This window comes from Chrysoperla carnea, chromosome 4 (genome assembly GCF_905475395.1).
Source record: "Chrysoperla carnea chromosome 4, inChrCarn1.1, whole genome shotgun sequence".
Taxonomy (NCBI): domain Eukaryota; kingdom Metazoa; phylum Arthropoda; class Insecta; order Neuroptera; family Chrysopidae; genus Chrysoperla; species Chrysoperla carnea.
The window spans coordinates 42065749-42090204 of record NC_058340.1 but is presented as its reverse complement, the minus strand read 5'-3'; the positions used below and the strand labels follow the sequence as shown (position 1 = coordinate 42090204).

The 24456-nt window shown below is 29.9% G+C and overlaps 1 non-coding gene across 1 annotated transcript; it reads left to right on the top strand.

Annotated features, from left to right (window-relative positions):
* Positions 1–9699: 9699 nt before the first annotated feature.
* Positions 9700–9889, top strand: LOC123299379. Its single transcript, XR_006535319.1, has one exon. It is a non-coding gene; the product is annotated as a U2 spliceosomal RNA (small nuclear RNA).
* The last annotated feature ends 14567 nt before the right edge of the window (positions 9890–24456 follow it).

Sequence of the window (24456 nt, the reverse complement as noted above, 5' to 3'; positions counted from 1 at the left end):
TTATTTGATGCAGGTGGGAGATTACAGATTTCAAGTCTGCCGTTTTCTTTAAAGGTTTCTGCAATTCTCGTTTACGATTTTCAGTTGAGGTAGTATCTATTAAAAATTAGACTGCAACAGTGTTCTTATCCTTTGTACCTTGTTACGTCCACCCTTAGCTGTACTTCTATTGCTGCACATAACATAATTTAATATATTTCATCAACTTTCATGAATACACCTACGAATATATCCGATAAAACGAATGAACTATATATAGTAGAACAATATTTTATAAAATCCATATATCTATTTAAAAAGATTAGTTTTAATGAATCATAGAACTGATTATTTACTAATAAATCTTTAAAAGATTATTATTAACAATTTTATTCTTAAATTATATTCAAAATTTATTAGTGGGTATTTTTTTAATTTAAGAAGTTATAATTTGTATGACCTTTTACATTAAAAAAAACACAGATCTGAAAAATAATACATTGTAGTTAGTGATTTGAATATATATTTTTTTATGTTTATGTTTAAATTAAAATTCTATTGTAACTTGTTGCTAGTATTTTGAATTAAATTTTTTGATTAGTATCTGTGATTAAATACAATGAGATAACAATACTTGGAGAAACATATGTGCTTTTTGTCCGTTTGCTAATAATATTCGTAGTATTCGGTACTTCAAGGGCCTATAGCCCAATAACACTCGTCAAAAACTTTATTTTATTTGCTCATTCAAAATTATCCATTAAGATACCGAAAATCGAATGAGACTAGCGAGCACATACGATATTGTGAGTTAGATTGAACTTAATGAATTTTCAGTGTTTTTGATTATATTATTGAATGGAAACTTTTTATAGCCTCTAGATCAGGCATGGCGAGTTATTTTAAGTCGAAGGCACCATTGTTATAACTTTAATGAGTGTCATAGCCTTTATTATGTATCTCTTTATCCAAGTCCGCATTGCTCATAGAGAAGGAAACAAGACGGGTTTCGTCTACTTATCTCAGTTTCTCTTATAGTAATGAGATAGGTAGAAAAAAATGTTGCGTCTCTGTTTTACTCGTATTTTTGATTGTCACTGGTTAGGTTGTCACTGTCTTACTCGTATTTTAGATACAGAAGTATGAGTGTCTTCTTTAAGCCACGTTTGCCCATGCCTGCTCTAGATTTTACTCATATAGAGATGATCACACATCTTCATGAATGTTTTCATGGGTTAAAGCTATTTTTGATACTTTTTCCCACACACCAATGTTTCTTTTTATAACTAATTAATAAAAGTATTTTTGTTTATATCATTGAAGTTTTATATGTAATTTCTATTGATTTTCTATTTGATGTCAAATAAAATCAATAAATCAATAAAAACTAATAGACATAAATTTAAAAAAAATATTTATTGTTAAATACTCAATAGCAAGTAGAAGTAAAATTGGCCTACTCACAAAAAAAAAAAACAAAAACAAAACAAGAACATTAGATAAATTAATTGTATGCATGTAAAAAATGTATTAGCGGCTATTAAAAATATGATTCACTTAATTTAAACGAAAAGAGTATTTGCAAAAAACATTGCAAGATATGCGTATACATGTGAAATAACCTTCAGTTAATTAGTATTTTTAACTTTCTGAGAGAAAGTTGTTGTTTCTGACTTGAAAATTGAATTCAAAAACTTTATGATTGGTTGTGCTTCAATTTAAAATATTTCAAAATGATGACATCTCTTAATATTTCCATGTCTTAAGATCTGTATTCAAATTGGGGCAAAGAAAAAAAAATTTTCGACATGTCTACATCAAATGTGTCTACATCAGATGTAGTAAAAAATGACTACATCTAAAATAAACCTAAGTTGCAATATTACACCCGAACAAACATAACAAAAATGACATTGACATAATATTTGCAAATAACCAAAGTACGCCTTTAAATCCGAAAAATGGGAAAAAAGTTTTTCCACCGACTTCACAACTTACAATGCTTTTTAACCCTCTGAGGCAGAAAAGCCAGTAAAAGCATCCCAAAATGTCATCATATTTTAAAATAAGACAATTTTTGTTTATCAACGATAAAGAATGGATAAATTAGACAGTCTGTCATCATTAAAAGTTACGTTATTCAAACGATTAAAAAAGTGAATAAAATATTTTTGAAGCTAGCCAAAAGGTTTATGCTTTCATCATTCATTTTAAAATAGAATGAAGTTAAAAAAAACAAGATGTAATGACTAATAATAATTCCACGAAGTGTAAACAAAATACTTTTTTTTTAATAAATCGTTTCAAGTCACGCAAACGGAATACTACACACAAATATTGCTCTGATTCTTTTAAATTTTGGTTATAATTTTAAATAATTTTAAGCAGAAATAAAATAACCCTTCCCCTTTATTAAGTTCACTAATTAAATGGAATCGTGCAATATGTATACTAAATTGTGTGAGAAATTTTTTGTTTTTGTTTTTAAGGAAGGTATTTATTGATTCATACATATTTATTATTTTGACTTACAAACCTATGTGTTTTTAACTTCTTTGTGAATATACAGCTTATTGAATGGCTAGGAATTCCTGCGAGAATTATAACCGCTACATGAATTATTTACTTATTTTTATATTTTTTTTAAAAATTGATTCGTTACAAAAAGGTTTTCCCCTTAAATACATAATTTGGTTAACAAGATTTTCATCTACGAAAATTCTTTAAATAGCGGGTTCTCCTACTCGTCAAACGAAAAACAAATGTCCGGGGCCTAGGTTAAGTAAGCTTAGCTGGCCTGGAGTGGGATACACTTAGACCATAGGGTTCGTTGTGATATTAAAAAGGGTTGACTCATCCCCAGCCGTCACTCCATGAACTATTTGGAGCTGTTTAAGAACAGCAGGATTGCCTTGACGGCAACGGATTTCAGATCGAAGAGATCGTAAAAGAAAGGCTAGATCAAGTGAGTCCACCTCCTCGTGACAAGAGCTGGGCAGGGACAGAGAAGATGAGACATTATTTTCTCCTCTTCTTTACTGTGACAGCGCCTGCAATATCATGATACACTGTCAGGTCCAGGCGTTCAGCGTGCCTGCCACTTGCCTGCCACTTAGCCAATGTCCTGTAGAAGCCGCAACTATTTTGCTAATAGAGGGCCTTGAAAGGGATTTAAGATCTTCAAAACTCCTACGTCCAAGTGCTAGAGGCTTTTAAAGCTTATCAATTTATATTTATCAGCCGACGTTTATTGAGAATAGTTGAAAGTATCAAACATTTTCCGAATTTCTTAGTACTTTTACATAAAACATGTAAATTAGCCAAAAGGTTTATGCTTGTATTAGCAAAAATCGTTCTTGAAAAAAATATAAAATGATATTTCATTGATTCATAATACCTTAATCTCAATTATTTCAAATATGGTATTCATGTTAAAAATCCATTTAGATTAGCTCTTTCATTTTGAATATATAATTATTTATTAAAATAAAGTATGTTCAAAAATTCAATTCAATATATATTAGTAAAAATAATGGTATACTAATTAGAATCAATTTTCATTTCTCTATAAAAATATAATGTTAATAATAGTGAAATATTTAATTTAGATATTTGAAAATAATAGTGTATTTATTATATCAAATCAAATTATTATATAATAATTATTTTATATTTATTTATATAAGAGAAAACCCGTTGAATAAGTGCAATTTGTAAAGTTGGATATATCCCGTAATTCTCGTAATGCAGTTCTGAATGATTGTGTTGAGTAGAAACATGCAAATTTGTACCCAAAAATAAACACATGTTTAATGTCCCCTAAAATATCTCTTTTTGATAAATGTATAATAAGAAAGAATTTTACGAAATTCAGCGACTAAACTAATATTTTAAGGATAACAGATTTCGTATTTTGTCTGTTTATATGTTTGTTTAGTGGATAAGCTTGAAAGCTACCGTATAAATTGCAAATAACTTGAGCTGTATTTGATTTTCAAAAAAAATTAGAAATCCTCAAGAAAATTCTAACGTAATATATTCCAAGTTATCATGAATTTACCTATAGCAGTCATTATTTGATGAGCTTAATGCGATTTCCCAAAATCTGGACAATCTGGGAATAATTTTGTCTTTTTTGTGGAATACTTACATATTACATATAACATTCAAGATTTTTGCATATATGATCTGCATGCATGTGTTTGCTCTCTTTTAATCCATGAGAAATTTTTCAATTTTTTTTTTTAAATTTTAAGTAGTTTAAAAGTAATATTATTAGGTTTTTTGTATTTATTTATTTTCTAATCTGACAATTTAATCAAAATATATCACGCAAGTATAGAGTATCTATTAAAAATAAAAGTATATTTATTTGTTTATTTATTTATAAAACTTATATTTTTCGATAATTTAAGGTGAAATAATAATATGCATTTTATACGGCTCATGAATTTTTGGCAATAATAAACCCAATATATTGGCAGTAAAATCGGTATAGGCAATATTAGCGTGGAAAGAAAAATTACAAAAAACATTAATATGCTCTAATTTTCATTGGCTAAACTCTTTTCCACTATAGAAAAATGAAACCTTTAAGACTAAAATAAATTGAAAATAATACAGAAATTTATTATTTATAAAATCTAAACAAAAATTTTGATAGAAAATTTTGCTTTAAATTATCAATACCAATTTAATAATTCAATTAATTAGAAATTAATTAGCAGTATCTAATACCACGACTTAAACAAAACTAAAATATAGAAAAGTTTTTTTAAATAGTTTTTCTAAATTAAAATTTCTATGTATAAGTCGTAGCGGATTTGTTTTGTAAAGAAAATAAATGCCAAATTAAATGTTGTGTTAATTTTTTTTTAAATAAAATGCAATTTTATATTACATTGGGTAAGGGTTTTGGTAAATTTCTTAAAAATAAAGTAAACCAAATCGAAAATGAAAGTGTCTTCATCCACTTATCTATGCCCCATTTTTGTAATAATAGAATACTTTCTAAATTATTATTTTATACCAGAAATTCTATAGTAAATCGTATTATCTGTAAACCAAAACAAATCAACAAAAAACACAAAAATATTATTTGATAAAAAACTAAACTAATTTAGCCTGTCAAAAATAAATAAAGCCGTTTTAATTTCATGTTTCAATTGTTTCAGAAACTATAATTCAAACAATTATATTTATATATTTCTTTTCTAAACAAAAACATTTGCAATATTAATTGAAACAAATTTATAATGGCTGTTATAATGATTATATTCATTTGTTTTTTACTTTTTTTTTATTGTATTTATTTATAATTCAGTTTTTGATTGCATTATTATTATTTCATCACTAATAAATGATAATCATCATAAGTTAATTTAACTTGAATTTCCGTAGTTGGTTGTCCTCTGCTTCGTGCTTCTTTAAAAAAATCTTGGAGGTAGAAAACACCCAAAACCTGTAAATCTATACATAATGACGGATCAAGATGACTCATTATCGGTTCTGATTTAGAAGTGGCCTGCATAGTATATCAATTTTGGATAGAATGAAAGAAAATCAAAGTTTCCCAATGACTGTCATTTCCCTATGGCTGAAAACTTCTTTACCCATTTGCTACGCCTTTATCAACTCTGCTGGCATCTACTGAATTAATTCTAAACTAATTCAGTACCACTGGTTAGTACCTAAGGCTTCAAGCTTCAAATAATGGTTGAAATAGTTACATTATATCTAAGAAACAGGACAAAAGTTATATGTCTAGCATATACGTATACCTAAAACTTGATAAATATAGGCCACACAAAAAAAGGTCTAGGAATGCTCAAGTAAGACAGACTTCAATTGACAATGTGTCGATATATTACCCACGATGTTCGTCCGCAAATTTCCGCCCATGATTTTTGTTAACACATATTATCTTTATTCGCAAATCTGTCACTATAATCTATAATTTTCAATAATTATATAGTGTTGAACTCTGAATCTAGTGTAAATTGAGCTTTGAACTTTTGATAACATACTACAGATCAAACAAAACTAGGGTATCGTTGATTTTTCAACGAGAATCCTTCTTTGTAATGATAATATAAAATATAATTTATGATAATGTTATGTTAAAGGTTGATGACTATTACGAAGAGAATGATTGAAGTCAAAGCGAGCCAAACACAGCTCAACAAAACTCAACTTAAAGAGGTTTGTATTATCAATCAGACGGATAGAGTCCATCATCATCATTATATAAGGACAAATGGAATATATATGTATATAAGTTTGGTTTGTTGATGAAGAGATGTGTTGATTATTTAAATGAATTTATTTATACTAATCAACACGTGTTGATTTTATTTATAATAATAAATATTAAATGTTATAATGTATAAAATAATTTGTTGAATAATGCAGTGTCAACGTGCTTTATAATTATTATTGTATTTTTAATATTTTATCGTCAATTTTTTTAAATTTTATTTAAAGTAAAGAATAAATTGATTGAACAGTCGTAACCAATTAATTCATAGTTTTTGTTTTAAAGGATCATTTCAAAAGATACAAAAATTAAATTAATTCTTTTTTAAAGAAGGTGCTAAAGTTTAACAAATATTTTTTTCTGCTTCCTTTATATATATCTATGAAATCTTTTTCGAATGTCATTTCAAAATTAACTTTTAATACATAAACTTGATTGGGACAAAAAGAGCTCTTAACAATTATTTAGTTTAGTATCACTACCCCCAAATTTGATGCCAGTAATAAATAGATTTCTAAGAATTTGTGTGTCGTTTACTTATGTTTCGCTTAATAACTACGTCTTTTACAAAAAAATTTTCAGCAGGGTAACCTTTTCCATCACAGAGTTTCTAATATTTTTGATCCCCCAGACATGCTTAAAATTGGCAGATATATATCCTTTTTTGTTATAAGCATTAATAGAAGAAAAAATGGATAAACAAATGCTCTTATTTTGTTTAAAATTTGAAATTTAGAGAAAATCTAAATTTAAAAGATGTTGGGCAACAACTGTTATTTGATAAAGCATTGCATATGTGAATAATCGAGTGCCTTCACTGGATAAGGCTTGGGGAAAATTTCGACAGTATGCCCCTTTCTGAATATCTTAATATTAACTTATTAAACATAGCTTTATGTACATTTATTTATTTCTATTCTTATTTATTTCTTATTTCTTTACAATTAGTGATTCCCCGTAGTATGTACGTAATGACGATATTCACCGAAGTCTCGAAGTGACCATAGTGCGTGAAGAAATTGCGCGTTTCAGTGATAGATACCTGACACGCATTGAGCAGCATCCAAACTCTGAAGTGATCAAACTCTTGGACAAGTGTGACAGTGTGAACAGACTAAAGAGACAAAACGTGCTAGATTTAAAATTTAGGTTTTAACAGTCATTGTGAACAGACTAAACAGACAAAATGTGCTAGATTTAAAATTTAGTTTTATTTAACATTATCACTAGATTAAGGCTATTCATATACTTAGTTTAAGCATATTAAGGTGATCACCAGTGGGTAGATTACCGTTCAAGTTAACCTTTTAGTCACTAGATCTATTTATAGTTCTTTTAAGAACTGATAATAGAAAATTAGGAATTATTAAAAAAAAAAAAAAGTCTTTGCAAGGAATTTCTCCATTATTTTAAATTTAGAAAACTTAAAATCACGTTGAGTGTCATTCCTTTGTTCTAGATACATATAGGAATCAGATTTTTTCACTAAGGTACTAGACAGGAAATAAGACAGTGATATGAGCCAAACTTATTTTAAATAAAATAGTTCGTATTCATTATGTATGTACATATAACAAAAAGATACCTTATATACCCGTAAATATAAAAAATGAATAACAAAAATATAATATATTAAGGTAATTGACGAATTGATCACGTTGTATAGGCTACCGGAGGAAATCTGGCATTCGTTAACGGAATATTAAAAGAATTATGTCTAGGCTTTAAAAAATATATTATACAATTATAGGGAAGAGTTTTGTACCTTAGGAAGAAATTTTTATTTTTTTAATGTTTTTAAAAAAAATATTATATTAGAAATGGTTTCTAATAATAATAATAATAATAATGGGGTTTAACCTCCGTTTCTCTGACATATACGCCTATAACAGAGGCAACCCACATCATTATTTGTTAACCTTTATTTATTTTAATTTCATACATATTTACAATTACATTTTGATGTGGGTGGATTCGGTTACTACGTTCTTATCCAAGCGACGACAATGTTATCAATTCTGCACTCCCATTAATTATAATTGTTCACACTGCCGCTACCTGGATTCGAACCCGCAACCTAAGACTACACAAATCTTATGGACTACACCTTATTAGTCCATTTTCGTCTGTCTTCCTGTCAACACGATAACTTAAAAACGAAAAAAGATATCGAGCTGAAATTTGTATAGCGTGCTCAGGACATAAAAAGTAACGTAACATTAAAAGTAACATCATTACTCGTGAGGGCGCAAATTATATAATATGTAATATAAAGGAATATCATTTATGTGTGTTTGACATGTATCTATGGGTGGGTCGCTATCTAAGAGTGGCTATCTTTCTTTACTTGCATGACGTAAACAAACAAATGGTTGCGTAATATATACTGTCTATACATGGTATTTCAAAAATTAACTAAGTTAATTGTTTGTATTCACTTGTTTCAGTTCTCTTTAATTACTCTCTCAGTTGTTCTCCTTCTGACTTCCCATGTAGGAACCGCCATAGTTGAACGACGGGGCCTAGCCTGGTCCAGTACTGGGGATCCCAGCTTTGGTGCTCCGATATTGGCCCATGCTTGAGCCAAGATGAAATAATTAGCCTTGGCCGACCCAACGATTGCCCGAGCCTGGGACAAAGCTGGGTTGCCCAGCCTTGGGCAAAGAACGGCCAACGCATGAGAGCCCAGTCTTGGGCCAAGACTAGGCATCCTAGCCTTGGCCAATCCAATGATTATCTAAGCCTGGGCCAACATTGGTTTGCCATAGAACGACCAACGCAAGGGAGCCCAGTCTTGGGCCAAGACTAGGCATCCTAGCCTTGGCCAATCCAATGATTATCCAAGCCTGGGCCAACATTGGTTTGCCATAGAACGGCCAACGCAAGGGAGCCCAGTCTTGGGCCAAAACTAGGCATCCTAGCCTTGGCCAATCCAATGATTATCCAAGCCTGGGCCGACATTGGTTTGCCATAGAACGGCCAACGCAAGAGAGCCCAGTCTTCGGCCAAGACTAGGCATCCTAGCTTTGGCCAATCCAATGATTATCCAAGCCTGGGCCAACATTGGTTTGCCATAGAACGGCCAACGCAAGGAAGCCCAGTCTTGGGCCAAACTAGTCATCCTAGCCTTGGCCAATCCAATGATTATCCAAGCCTGGGCCAACATTGTTTTGCCATAGAACGGCCAACGCAAGAGAGTCCAGTCTTGGGCCAAGACTAGGCATCCTAGCCTTGGCCAATCCAATGATTATCCAAGCCTGGGCCAACATTGGTTTGCCATAGAACGGCCAACGCAAGGGAGCCCAGTCTTGGGCCAAGACTAGGCTAGGCTAGGGTACATGTACTTACAATAACTTCCTCCTTCTCTGTCTTTTAGTCACTATCCTTTTTACAAAATAATATTTATTTTTAAAACCTCTCACTAGTAAGATGTTCTAGTAAGGTGTATATAAACATACAATGTTATTGCTTCTCGGCTTAATGAGCTAAGATCAACGTATAGTTGATCTTATCAACTCAATATCTGATACGTCTCGCATTCCGAGACCAGTATATTAAACTATTATTTGGAACACGGTAGATTGTTAGGAGCTTGCTCCTCTCTACCGCGGGTTGACTCAGTGTTGCAGTACAGCTGAGATTGGCCCTGTCAAATAAATTACAAAATAGAATTCTTCATAAAATAATCTTAAAACTTAACTATGGCCTAGCCCTGCCAACCAGGCATGGGCCAGACTTAAAACTTAACTATGGCCCAGCCCTGCCAGCCAGGCATGGGCCAGACCTAAAACTTAACTATGGCCCAGCCCTGCCAACCAGGCATGGGCCAAACTTAAAAATTAACTATGGCCCAACCCTGCCAACCAGGCGTGGGTCAGTCGGGATAACCAGTCTTGGGCCAGCATTATCATTCCCAAGCATGACCCAAGTCTGGGCCAAGTCTGGCTTACAAGTCTGGCCCCGAGTTCTGCATAGTTGGATCAAGCCTGGCCCAAGCCTGGGCCCGCCATACTTTCATACATGGGTTGAGTAAAATGTTTCAAGAAAGTTAAAGCTTATCCACGGTATATAATTCTAAAGGTACAATAACTTACCTTATTATACAATTATTTATAATACTCACCACATCATACCACATAACCACCTACCTTACAATCGAAATGACATTTAAAGACGTGTTTGTTTGTTTTGTATACTTAGAACATAAAATTATGAACAATGATTTAATTTATTTATTTATTGGTACAGGAAACACAATATGTGTAAGTTTTGTGGCTAAAAAATTATTGGTGGTACGTTTTAATTGCATTAGTCCAACAAATACAACTTTATAGATTTAACTTGGCCACCATTTAATTTTTCTGTCATATTCGTCATTGGGTATTCTGAAATGCCGGATTAGAGTCCGATTCATTTACCGGGCTAGAGTCTATAAATCGAAAGTTAAAAAAGTCTGCTTTGATGTGTTTTAAATAAAAGTAACGCATGCGTCAATTAATCCTTAATCAATGCAATAGCAAATAAAAAGGATGATATTATGTAATAATGGCTAATCAATTTGGAACATCAAGTATTAAAAAAATATATATATATATAATGCAAATAATAATGAAAAAAATACCTCGACAACACATCGAGTATAAGTGAGGGAATTGATCATAATATTTATATCTATTTATCTATAAGACGTATGATCACGGCCCTGTAACCAAAACTCAATCGTAATAATATTAACGTGATATGTATTTAAATTTATCATCAAGGAAATGGAAAGAACGTTGAAAAAACAACGGTACCTATACTCTTTTTTTGATTTAAAAAAATGTCCATATATCATTTTGTTTCAGTTGAATTTTAATTTCAAACCCTCCTTAAATACTCTTTTTTCTTAACCGTTGTTTTAGGATCAATCGTAGGATAAAATCGTGTATACGCATTCTCGTAAATGTTCTCTATGGGTAAGTAAATTTTTACTACTCCGTACGGTGTTCAATTTTAAGATTTGCTCTATTAAAGTTTGCGTTTCTAACATATGAATCCTGTATAGTAGTGATTTTAAAGGTATGCTCTATTATGTATAACCAGGCTAATTTTTCTTAAAATTAATTTTGAAAACTAACATTTGTTAGCTAGGTTAGGTTATATTGGCTGTCCACGAAGGACACACGTAGGCTATAGAGCCTATTGTGATACCATAAATGTGTTTTACCCCCTTTTCCGCTTATAATTTTATTTATCACTCCTCAATTTCAGAGGCAGAGTGCACCTCCTGCATGCATATACCATGCACTACACCAGCCCATCACAACTATTAATTTAATTAATTTTTGTTGCGACGGCAGGAATCGAACAATCTACCCTGGACATACAAGAAATGAAATTAATTGAATTTGTGTTAAGAAAATAAGTGATTTTCTTTAGATCTTTATCAATATGTCAAAAACTATGGTATATATCGAAAATTATACTCCTAATTTTCGTCTAATTTTGTCAAGTTCTAACAGAATCCACTCTAAAAATTGTGAATCGTAAGTCTCAAATATTTTCATACACTCATTTTTTTGATAACGTCCTTCAGGGCTAAGGAGTTTCTTTTGAGAGAGCATCAGATAGAGGACATATGGTGCAAGACAACTGATATCAGACAGAGGATGTTTTACAAAATAAACAGTTAAAGTGGATTTGATTTAAAAAAAAAAAATACAGAAGCATTTTTTGTTTTACTCACAATTGATTTTGAACGAACACACAAACAAAATAAATAAAATATAAAATTATAAGTATGTAATACATTTTATGAATTTAAATTTATGTTTTATTTTTTTCTTTCTTTCATTTCGTGAACAATAACACATTTAAATGTAATAACAATAATAATAATCATAATAATAACAATGAAATAATATTATAATTTTTTTATTTTAACTTCTAAACACATCGTTAAATGAATATTAATTAATTTTAATCAAGTACAATATGGTCTAGAACTTTGTATATAAAAATTCAGATGATATCAAATTTAAAGAAAAAGCCCAAATTATTGGATACCAAATTTGAGATTTGTCTTGACTTCATGACAATATGACAAAATTTGACATATCGCGTCGAAAAGGCGGGAATTATATCTATGCTACGAATAAAATACATTAAAAAAAAGGATTAATGTTGTTTTGAGCTCCAAAATTCTCGATTTCGAGATTCATAGCATGTAAACCTCACTGTCTTCCCAGCTATTCATTACGTTATAAAACAATACTCTCTTCAGGCTTGAAAAAAAAGAGAGTTGGAAGAAATTTTTTTAGAAAAAACAAATAACACCACGTCGTTTGTTTTCGAGATATTAATTTTGACGTAAATTGTCAAAATTGAGAACTAAAGCATCAATTATCTTGTGTTTTAAACGATCAAAATTTCTGAAACTTATAGATAACAAGCCCTTTTCTTTGTCTGTGAAAAAAAATTCGGTAAATTCTGTCGAAAAGTGGGTTTTAGCATAGTTTTAGCATAGGAATTGCAAATACAATGAAATACCTTAAAAATATCTTAGGAATTTTACTAAACGATTTTCTCGCCAATGCCTCCGACAATATCGAAAGTTATAATGCTTTTTAGTGTTTTAACCAACTTTTTTGTGTGAGTAATTTGACTTCGCTAAAGAAGAAGTGTAAGCTCAGTTACTTCAAACAATGTCACGGCATACTAATTAGTAAATTTCTATGAGTGACTGTAATAGAAATCTGTACTATCGTTAGTAGAAATGAGAACCAAAACTTATTACGGAGTACCTTATATATGTGCTGTTTGGTTTTCAATATTCCACCTTAAATCAGACTTCAGTCAGACTTAATTGCACTCTTCTAAAAACGATATTCACAGTCACCTAGGATACCAGACTCGTTAGCAATATCTTATTTCAAAATATAAAAATATTTATTTCATACTAGCGGTCCCGACAGACGTTGTCCTGTCCCGTAAAAACGTAACTCCAATTCATTAATACCTATACTACGTTTCGCCTGTCCGCTAAACCCATCCCGCTAAACCCCAATTTAACTCCTATTTATTGGAGTGGCCTGACCTTCGACCTTTGGCCTGGTCTTTGATAGTAGAGCTCGCTGCGCTCGCATATGGCTCTAATAAATGCCTATTGACAATACCTGAATACTTTTAAAAATACATAGTACACATAGTAAGTTGTAAAATAATGTGATATGATTTATATGCGCTCCCACCATTTAATGAAATTTCATTTTTTTGGTACGGAGCCCTCAAAAACAGTTGTACTGGACCAAATTGTGAATCTAAACCATTCTCGAATCCCCTTGAACTCACACAAAAAATTTCATCAAAATCGGTCCAGCCGTCTAGGAGGAGTTCAATTACATACACACGCACACAAGAAATATATATATATTAAGATATATTTTCCCGAAACACTCGGTATTTATTGTTACTAATTTATATATTCATAATAAATATTTTATTTAAGGTTGGTACCCGTTAAAAGTGAATCCGTTTTTGTACATACAAAATATATAAGTAATTACTTTGTGAAATATGTGAATTATTGTTCACTTTTGTCTAGAATTTTTTATTTTTAATATTTATAATACGAGAATAATCGATTTCAAAAAAAATTTAACATATCTACATGCAATTCGTGATTACAAAATATGTTATGAAAACTGGATAAATAAATAAATTCCACATATTTCAATTGAAAAATAAAAGCAATTATCATATATATAATAATTTTATAGGATAAATATTTATTAAATTAGAATTACTTGAAGGCCTCTCATATTTTTCACAATCATCTTGAGAAATAAAAAACCGCATAGTATTTTTTCGAAGAACTTGTGTTCTAAAGCATCACTCTTTGGAACTACATAAATCAGGAACTTTGAGCATCGTATCATGCAAGTACCCAAGCCGTTGTCTTTTAAAAAATAATTGGCAGTACATAGTCGGTGTAGTACCGAAGTCCTGTGAGTGCGACCCCTCTACACGACTAACTTCCCAGAGGGAAAAAAACATTAAAAAAGGTCTTGTTAGCCTTCATAGATTATTCTTCGAATATGTACTGCAGCTTATGCTGGAACGATCGTTATCTCTATAGATAAATGATGTGTTTTATCCACTTTTCAGATTCTGTTTATTCAGTTTTTTTATTAACATTAAAAAACTAATTATGCTGAAAACTATTTCTTGAAGTTCTTAAATACGCGTTGACGAGTCGAATAAGCCCAGTCACCTGTTTCGCGTGATAATCAAGACGAAAGAATCCGAACGAACATATACACATACGTACACACACACACACACACACACACACACACACACACACACACACACACACTCACAGACACACACACAGTCATCACATTGAAAAGGTTTGATTCGGATATTGCGGCCTTGAAAACGCGGATACGTAAAAATGGAGATTTTCAAAATCGGCTCCATTACATTTACTTCTTCTGGTATGTTAAAAATTTCGGGACAAAAGTTTTTTTGCAATTTAAAGTTTTGCTCTATCTGCCACTATCACCAAATTAGCATCGAGTAGTGTACTCAATAAGAGTAATTACGATTTACTAATTCATACTGATAAACACTACTTGGCAGTCGAAATACGTTTTTATATAATTTGATTGGAAATTGAGACAAACACGAAATTTATTTGGAAATATCCTATAGATCTTATTTATTATCTTTGATATTTTGTTATATAACTTTTGTTCGAAATATTTCTTTCGAAAACGGAAAAAGTTCAATACATATCTAAATAGTGTCTCAAAACTATATTGTCTCTACAAGAAACATTTTTTTTTCAGATGAAAACTCTTTACAACATATTTCAGGAGAAATAGCTCGTATTTTAATTTAACCAGAAACGACATGAACAAAAGGGCATTTTTTGAAAAATAAATAAATAAAAATGCAACAATAATTGGGTAATGGCTTAGGTGGTTTACATTTGAGAAAGCGTACAATTGTTTAAAAATTTCTCAAAATTATGAGCATATTTCTCAATAATTTTCTTATAGAAAAATTTTTCGAGAATTTTAACGATAAGCTTCCAGGAATTTTTAGTTGCAAAACTATGAAATTCGTAAGATTATTGATGCTTAATAACCGTTAAATAAATTGTCAAGAATCTGTAAGTAGTCCTAATTTGTGTTAATAATATACGTAAATAAATAATCTCAATAAAAAAAAAAATAATTACAATTCGATATAATTAATTCAATAGCTAAAGTCAAACGAATAAAATATAATGATTTGCAATTAAATGTTTTTAAAATGGTTATAAAAAGTATTTCAATACTAATTCAATTATAAAAATAAATAGCCATTCAATATTTAGATCACATTATACCATTAACAAATATATTATTTTGTTTTTGTCTGTATATAAATAGTGTTGGAGCTTGCTTTAGGTTTAGATAAAAAAATTGTCGCCCGACCCCCGATCCATACCAAAAACATGCAAGGGGAAAGTTTCTGAAAGGATTTAAGTCATCGAAAAACTTGAAGGTATATGCTGCGTCATTGTTTTCAAGATGAAGTTGAGTGTAAAACCGAAAGGGTTGTGTTATGACAGTCAGTCAGTTATACGTTAGAACAAAGCTGGTCAGTCAGCCCTTATCTATGGAAAATAAATAGATTAAAATCATTTATGTTTTCTGTGGTATTTAAATGAATCTTAAATATTTATTGTTCATAAATAGGGCTGACTGGCCAGCCCTGTACTAACGTTTAGCTGACTGACTGTCATAACTGTTATCTATATGCAATAAACAAGCTGTATAACAATTTCAGCTTTAATAAATTCATTCAAAAATATCGGAAATCATAAATGAATCTGATGTATTTGTTGTTGATAAATAGGGGCTGACTCAATAGTCCTATTCTAACACCTAACTGACTAAATAAATTTCGATTTTTGCCCCAATTTCTTAGATCATTTTTTGTATTTTTTAAATACGTATTTCGCCTACCACGTAGCTATCATCAGTAAGAATTAGCTAATCGTGATTACTCTTATTTTGAATATTACTCTTTGCTAATTTGGTGGCACATATTTGACACATGGCACGGACTGCACATATTTTAAAAAATACAAAAAACTGATCTAGGAAATTGGGGCAAAAATCGAAATTTATTTCGAAATATCCAAGAGTTCTCATTTATTATTATCTACGATAATATTTATACCTAACTGACTGACAATCATAACTGTTACTTGTATGCAATATACAATCTGTATTACAATTTTTAGCTTTTGTAAATTCATTTTAGTACAACGTAAAACTTAACGGTTTCGATAGCATATATCATACCCCTGTTCTATCGTTCGCTTGACTGACCGCAGTATGTGTGTTTACAAAACTACTATAACCAAACCTCAAATGGTCAGCTTTAGTAAATTCAAGGCCTTTTTTTATAGTCTGGCTCTTCCATTATTGGAAACATCAACATGCGCCCTTTCTTTCTCGGTCAATTCTTTAATTTCTCATGAATTTATTTTGGGGATAGCTCCAGAACTATTTAAAACTACCTTCTTATCGTTGACAACATATTTATTTAAATACAAATAAAATAAAATTGACTTTGTGATATGTATGTTGTGATATGATTTACAAAATACTTATGTTCAAAAAAGTGTTAAATTCAAGGTTGAACACGTTTTAACAATAATATAAAAAATTGGCAGGTACATAACAACAATATAGGCATATGACTAACTGCTCTTATTGGCGTGATGATATACATACATGTGCACGAATTAATAATAAAATACAGTTTTATAATTTAAGTACATTCGAATTTCAAAAAAATGATCTCATCCCAATTATACACATATGTTTGATATCTCTTCTATTCCTTCAATTTGTCTCTAGGAAACTTAGTAATTTGGAAACACTAATGAAATTCTTACCCAAAATCAAGAATGTACTCACAAACATATCGTCTAAAACGTTTTCGAACAACTTATAATGATTCCGACATAAAAAAACTTTTGATCATAAAGTTCGTTTTTAGATTGCCTTCAAATACATTTCAAGCCTAAAACAATAAATCAGAAATGAGGAATGTAATAGAATTCTCCTTTCTTTCTTTATATCCTGTAGAATATTCTTAATATTCTGGGTATTAGGATATGTTTCATAAAGCTTCAAATTGATCGATACTTATGTTCTTGATGTTGTTGTTTGTTTGTTATTTTTTTTCAGGAAGATAATCGAATAATAAATAAAAAAATCGTCGAACAAAATGACAACTAACGAATGTCCCTGTTTTATAAGGCGCCCATTAATAGACACACAGAATATTCCAATTTTCAAGGTGAATGCCCGCCGTTACCGAGAATTTTATTTTGGAAGAAACTGTCCAACAACTGGAATAAATTGTCTCGCTACTTTAGCAGAAAAAATTCTGAACAAAATGATAACAAATAACCATGATAGAGCCAATGCCAAAAAATCGATATGAAAAACAAATTACCGGAAACATATTATTTTGAACCGTAAATATCTTAGGAAGAATCTCCAAACATTTGTTGTGTAAAATTTATTATTTTCAATAAAATATGGCGAATGTTTTTTAAAAAAGAACCCAAGTATACTTCGATTTACCCTCAAAAAACTCTAGTTTTACTAAAATTTTAGTTTTACGACATCAAACTTTAAGTAGGATTTATTTATTGGCTATTATTTTACAGGCAGGTTCAATTTTTTCAATCTGTATTGTACATAGTTTTCATCAGACTTCACAGACATGTTTGTGGTTACTTGTTATATTATTTGGAAATACAATGATTTAATTTCAAACAATGTCTTCTTGTTTAACAATCATATCATAAAAGTGCCCATATAATACAAATTTGTTGAATATCATAAATATATATATTCTATAAATCGATTTGCAATACATGGTATTGTGTTTTTGTGTGTTAATTAAATTGATCGGGATTTTTTATATAGAGTGGCATTTTTTTATTTAGAAAAAGTTCATTATAAGTGTAATTACAATATCCGATGGAATACAAATCCAAATAGCATTTTAATTTTGCTAAAACACGTTTTTTGTATAGAAATAAACAACACTCATTTTACAAAAAATTAGAACCGATTTCAAAAAAATCCACAAAAAAGATGAAAACTAATTAAAAAATATCTTATTAGGCACTTCTATCAATAGTTTCATTGTGAGCCATTCTGGTTTGAATCCGATGCCACACAAATCTCTAACAAGAAATAGACTCATTGAAACTCACTCACAAAAAATTATTTTATAGAAGTATTTATTTCATCATAATTCACTTATTTTTTAATTTTCTTTTTCTCGAAAATCTTTTTCGTACGCTTTCATGGACAAAGCTGCCAAATGTTTTGAACATTTTTTTCCATTCCCTCTTCCATTTTTCTCAAGATTAGGATTTTTTACTCAAATTAAAAGGGGAACATCCAGATTGTATTCAGGGGACATCCATAAAAATATAATTGAATTAGTAACCTTCTTCTAGGGTTTTTTTTGTCGGTTAATTAGTGAAAACAATTCAAAATGATAAGTATAATAATAAAAAATTATGTATTTTTTTCATGGCTGTTATGTTGAAGATACTTATAGAATTGGCAAATAAATAATTAAATATATTCGTTAATTATTGAAAAACAGTTATTTTGCCATTGTTTCATGCCACCAGCGGAAGACAAAGCTTGCTCGACGTGGTGAACATAAGTTTGCTGTAATTTATTTCTTGTTCTAAAAAACATCTAGTTTTACTTTACCATCCCTTTGAATTCCTTTATCATAATTGCGTCCTAGCAGCTGAATTCAATCCATTCCAAATATAATCTATGTATATAATGAAGATAATTTTCTCCTATTTTAGTAACCCAAGAATATTATTGATTTAAAGTCCATTTTTGTTTGCCGCCTGCTCGTCATCACGATAGTTCAAAACGGAAAGCGATATCGAGTTGAACTTTTTATAGGATGATCCGGACGCCAAATGTGTGATTGATTCCGTAAATGGGCAAGATATGTTCATTTTATTAACCGTAAGAGATCGAACAAAATTTTAGGTAAAAATGTAAAAACTACTCTTTATTACAACTTTTATTCGAAACTTCTAAATATCTGTTCTAAATATCAAAAGTATTTATCTTCGAATGGTATATTCATTCTTATTTCATATTAAACCCATTCGATTATATAAAGGGAACCAACAGGGTAAAATTTCTGGGAGAAATTTTTTACCAACATTTTATCCTTAATATTTTTCTTTCTACTTTTCTGATGAAAATAATGCAAGCACTGTCTCTTAAGGGAAGAGCAAGTTGACATTACTGAGGTAATGTCAACAATTACCTCAGTCAACTGTTTATTTTCACTAGTTCACTTTCTTAACATCTGTCTTAAAGGTGTAAATTTTTGTTGAGGAGTGGGTAAGTTTGTCAGTGTTCAAGTGGATTCTTCAATTGTTTGCAAGATTTTTTCAATTTTTGAGCCGCATACATCGGTATTGGAACCCAATGTAGGACTGTGGCCATTTATGTCGCCCAGTAGGATATACGACTTACTTAGTTGGTTTAATATGTCTAGTTCAATTTAAAACTTTGTTTGCACTCTATAGACACTATAACAGTTGCCCCGTATCTAAGCATACCAAAATATAATTTTAATATTCTTAATAAAAGGCATGTTCATACAAATTTGTAATTCTAAAACATAAACCTCTACCATTCTTTGTAATGTTATAAATTATTTTTATACTTTGTGTCTTTTGTGTTAAAAAAGATGAACAATATTAAGTGTTTATAAAATTCTACATGTTTTACATACATGATGAAGTCAATTGGACCTTCGCATAAATAATTATATTTTCATCAAAACTATTACTTCATTTTATTTTTGTGAATATTTAAATTAGTTTAACTTCGTATAATAATACGCTCATAATTTATATGATCGGTAACAAATAGACCGTGAGCTCATAATGAAGTACAGTTTCTTTGTTTATATCTGTGTTTGTCATTTGGAGGGATGAGTTGAAAATGTTTACTAGAGTTAATTTTAGGATGATTGCTTTCGGATATTCCTTTCCTTATTTAATTTAGATTATAAAACCATGGCAGTACGTGTTGCATCTGAGAACGATTGCGTTAATAATCGCGGAATTGCGCCAGTAAAACAATCTGATTTCTCTCTGGCAAAATGCAATCTCAATTACATTATTTAACTATAAGAATAAATCATATCAAACAAGTGAAACAAACAATTGACTGAACTAATTGTTTAAATAGACTGTGTTGATTACACTGTTTCATTACACATATAATACATACTATACAATTTGCGCCTAATTTGCGCCCTCACAGGTAAACAGTGATGTATACGAAAAAATGTTTCAATTAAAAGAAACTTTTGTTTTATCTCTAACGGTTTACAAGATGGGTCCTACGGACCCAATTCCCAATTAGCCTATGTTGCCCATTTACGCAATTTCAGCTTGATATCATTTTTCGAGTTTTCTGAGTTAGCGTGTTGACAGACAGACGGAAAGACAGAGAAACAACTGAAAATGGATTAATTAGGTGATTTTATAAACACCTATACACAAAATTTTGTTCGCATAATCAATATTTTTAAGCGTTACAAACTTGGAACTAAACTTAATATACTATGATATATTTTATATATACATGGTATAAAAACAGCCACAGTAAAAAGCTTTGAATAATATCTTCGAATAAATTAGTAAAAACACTAGATTTTCCAACATTTTCGAGAATTACGAACTACAATTGTGTTTCAACGTACTGTGTTGTCAATGAAGAATGAAACACGAAAATCATACAATTATTTTTCGTTAAATTTAACTCTCGAACTTCTAAACTTGTCTTGATAAAAAAGAATCATAGAATTTTCGCTTCATTATGGACTTACAGTCTAAGTTACATACTTACTGTACATGGTCATAAATTTTAAAATCAAATTATCATAATACTTAAATTGTTTAAATAATTAGGTCTACGTGTTTTAGTATGTAAAGTATGATCTAATTAGGTATTAAAAAATATTGATACGGAAAATAATTGTTTAACGATCACATTTTGTGTAATAATTGACGTTTGCAGACAATTACATGTATATATTTAAAGTATCAAAAAGTTGATTTTGTTGGCAATAATTTTTTGAAACAAATTCATTTAAAATTGTAAGTACAAACAGTAAAAGATCTGAGTACTTTCTGATTACAATTTCAGTAAGAAACTTATAAAATGAACAGTAAAAGTTTAGTTCAATATAAAGAATTGATTATTTTGGGCATAAAAATAATTGTTTAAAAGAAAACTAAAAAAAAAGTTAGAAAATATATTCTTTATATTCCAATAAATCATTTTATCGTTAAAAAGCGTGGGGTGCTAAATTTCAAATATTGTAAATATTTTATAGATAGATATTGGTAAAAGTAAAGTTATAAAATATTTTAAAAAGCAACCCACGCTTCTTTTCGATAAAATTATTTCGACTTTTTTGAATTTAAAGAAATTATTTTCTACCTTTTAGTTCAGCTAGTTACAAAAGCGTGTTTTTAAATTCTTTTAAACTATTATTTATTTTGTGTTTTTTAGTTTTTTAGACTATTATTATGTTATCAAAAATTCAGTATAAATATGGTGGGAGTGCAAATAAATGTACATATTTTGAGATTTGGAAATCGTTATTTCTGAAAATCCTGGTAATCCTGATAATCAAATAATGGGGATAAACTTAGTAAATTATTGTATTGTCGTCGGTCCTTTATAAGTATTTTGAAGGGAGTCAAAACCATGTTCAAAGTTTCCGTTACATGCTTACATACAAACATACATACGTATGAAGTAAATAAAAGCGTGTTAAAAAGGATACAAATGTCAACAGAAAAAAATGAATAAAAATGGCGATAGAAATTATTTGACAAATCTCTAGTTGCTCTAACATGCTTAAGTGAAAAATTATTACAAAATTAACCACGGGTGTTGTCAATAATCATATTGGATTTAGAGGAGTTAGAAATTATTATTCTTTTCTTATATCGTGAGAAACCTGGCTGTAATTACATGGAAATATCGGTTATGTTGAAGTATTTTAGAATTTGGTAAATAAAATGATTATGATAAAAACGTGATCCAAGTACCATTTTTTGCGATACTAATTCAAGTGTTATTTATCATCATTTTATGCGAGAAATTCCAACGTCTTATTTCATGCAGAATTGTTTTTTAATGTGATAAAACGATTGTCATTTCGTCAAAACTTAAAACTTTCTAATTTTCTCACAAATATAAGAAGGTGGTTTGGGCCACTATGGTTTTAACGTACACAAATATAGATTTTAAATAAAAATTTTCTTATCAACTCATTTCATTTTTGTTCGTTAAGACTTTCTTATTTTCCAATAAATATAAAAAGATAACTTGGATCATTATGGTTCAACCGTACTCAAATATGCATTTTAAATAAAAAATTAGAATCAGTTAATTTTATTTTTCTTCTTAGTCTAAAATGCTTTAAATAAAACTAGTTGAAATTGGATATAAACTAATAAGATAATATCGAAATGATATTGAATACATGTAATAATTTTGAAATTCAACTATTATCATAAATTGAAAAATATATTACCATGCTTCACGTTTGACAAATATAGTTCTCACATCGTCGAGTTATACAAAAAATGTATTTGTCAATATTAAATTTCAATTTGAAGTAATGTTCGAATACGGATTATATATGATCCACACCATCTTTATGGACATTATTAAAATTTAACTTTCTTTCTCTCTTGTCGTTTTGCTTTGCACACTTTGCTTGCCAAATTCACTTATTTATGACTGTTCTACTAGTTTATTTATTATGTCCTCGTAATATAGGCTATGAACTGAGATAAAAAAGATCTCAGATTATATTTACAAAATTCATCATACATTACAGAGTTGTTTTTGGATGATCATCGTAGAAAATAATCTCCGTTGCTTCTGAATTGAGTGTCATTCTCGAAAACTTGCGCGTTTCAAACTTTAATAATAATTTTATTTTAAACTTCAGCGTCTCAAACTTAAATAACAGTTTTTATTTGTATTAAAATATAGCTGTATTTTATTATTATTTTTATTTAGTTCCTTTTGCTATAATTTATGTGTTTTTTAAATTACAAAAATTAATAATATAAAAAACTTTATTGACGAAGGTGGATTTCGTCTTGACGTCCTTCCGCACGAAGGAAATCACCAGAGCCAGATTAAACAATTGAGGGGCCCCTTTTTATTTTAAGGAAACCTGGACCCTGGGAATGTGTCCAATCGTGCCCATGCATTAATTGTTCCTTTTGCTATAATTTATGTATTTTTTAAATAACAAAAATTAATAATATAAAAAACTTTATCGACGAAGGTGGATTTCGTCTTGACGTCCTTCCGCACGAAGGAAATCGCCAGGGCCAGATTAAACAATTGAGGGGCCCCTTTTTATTTTAAGGAACTCTGGACCCTGGGCATGTGCCCAATCGTGCCCATGCATTAATCCAGCCCTGGCAAGGATCGTCATTGCAAGACTAAGGTGTCATTTTTTTCTGTTTCATTACGATACTAAAGCTGTACCTCAATGATATTCTGACATTTTTCTGCAACAGGGAATCGTAACAAGTTTTACAGATATGAAGTTCTATATTATTCATTTATAATTTTTATTTCTAGGTAGGTCGGTTCTCTAAGTTATTAATAGCCACCAAAAAATCATCAAATATTCATAAAATTTAAAACTTGTGCAATTCGTTGCGTTTCCGTTGTATATTTATCATAGCGCACCGTGCAGTAGCATGATTTCCCACCCTTTTTTCCCAGCTATCGTAGTTACTTTAATTAACCACACTTTTGTGTTCGTTACATCTATGATATTATCAAATAATACCTAGAAAATATTATAGTTTAAAACAAATAAATCTTTTTTACAATTTCAGTTAAACGTACAGTATAAATATTTTCCTTATTATGAAATATTTGTGTTCATCATCATTGCATGATATCTCTGTTGAACTTCACAACCATATATGGTGTGGTTTAACTCCTCCAATTACTATTATTGTTTATTCTAGTGTTTTGGTTTTTTTCTCTCGGTTATCGTTAACATTGTTCTTATTAAATTATATAACACACCATAAACAATAAAAT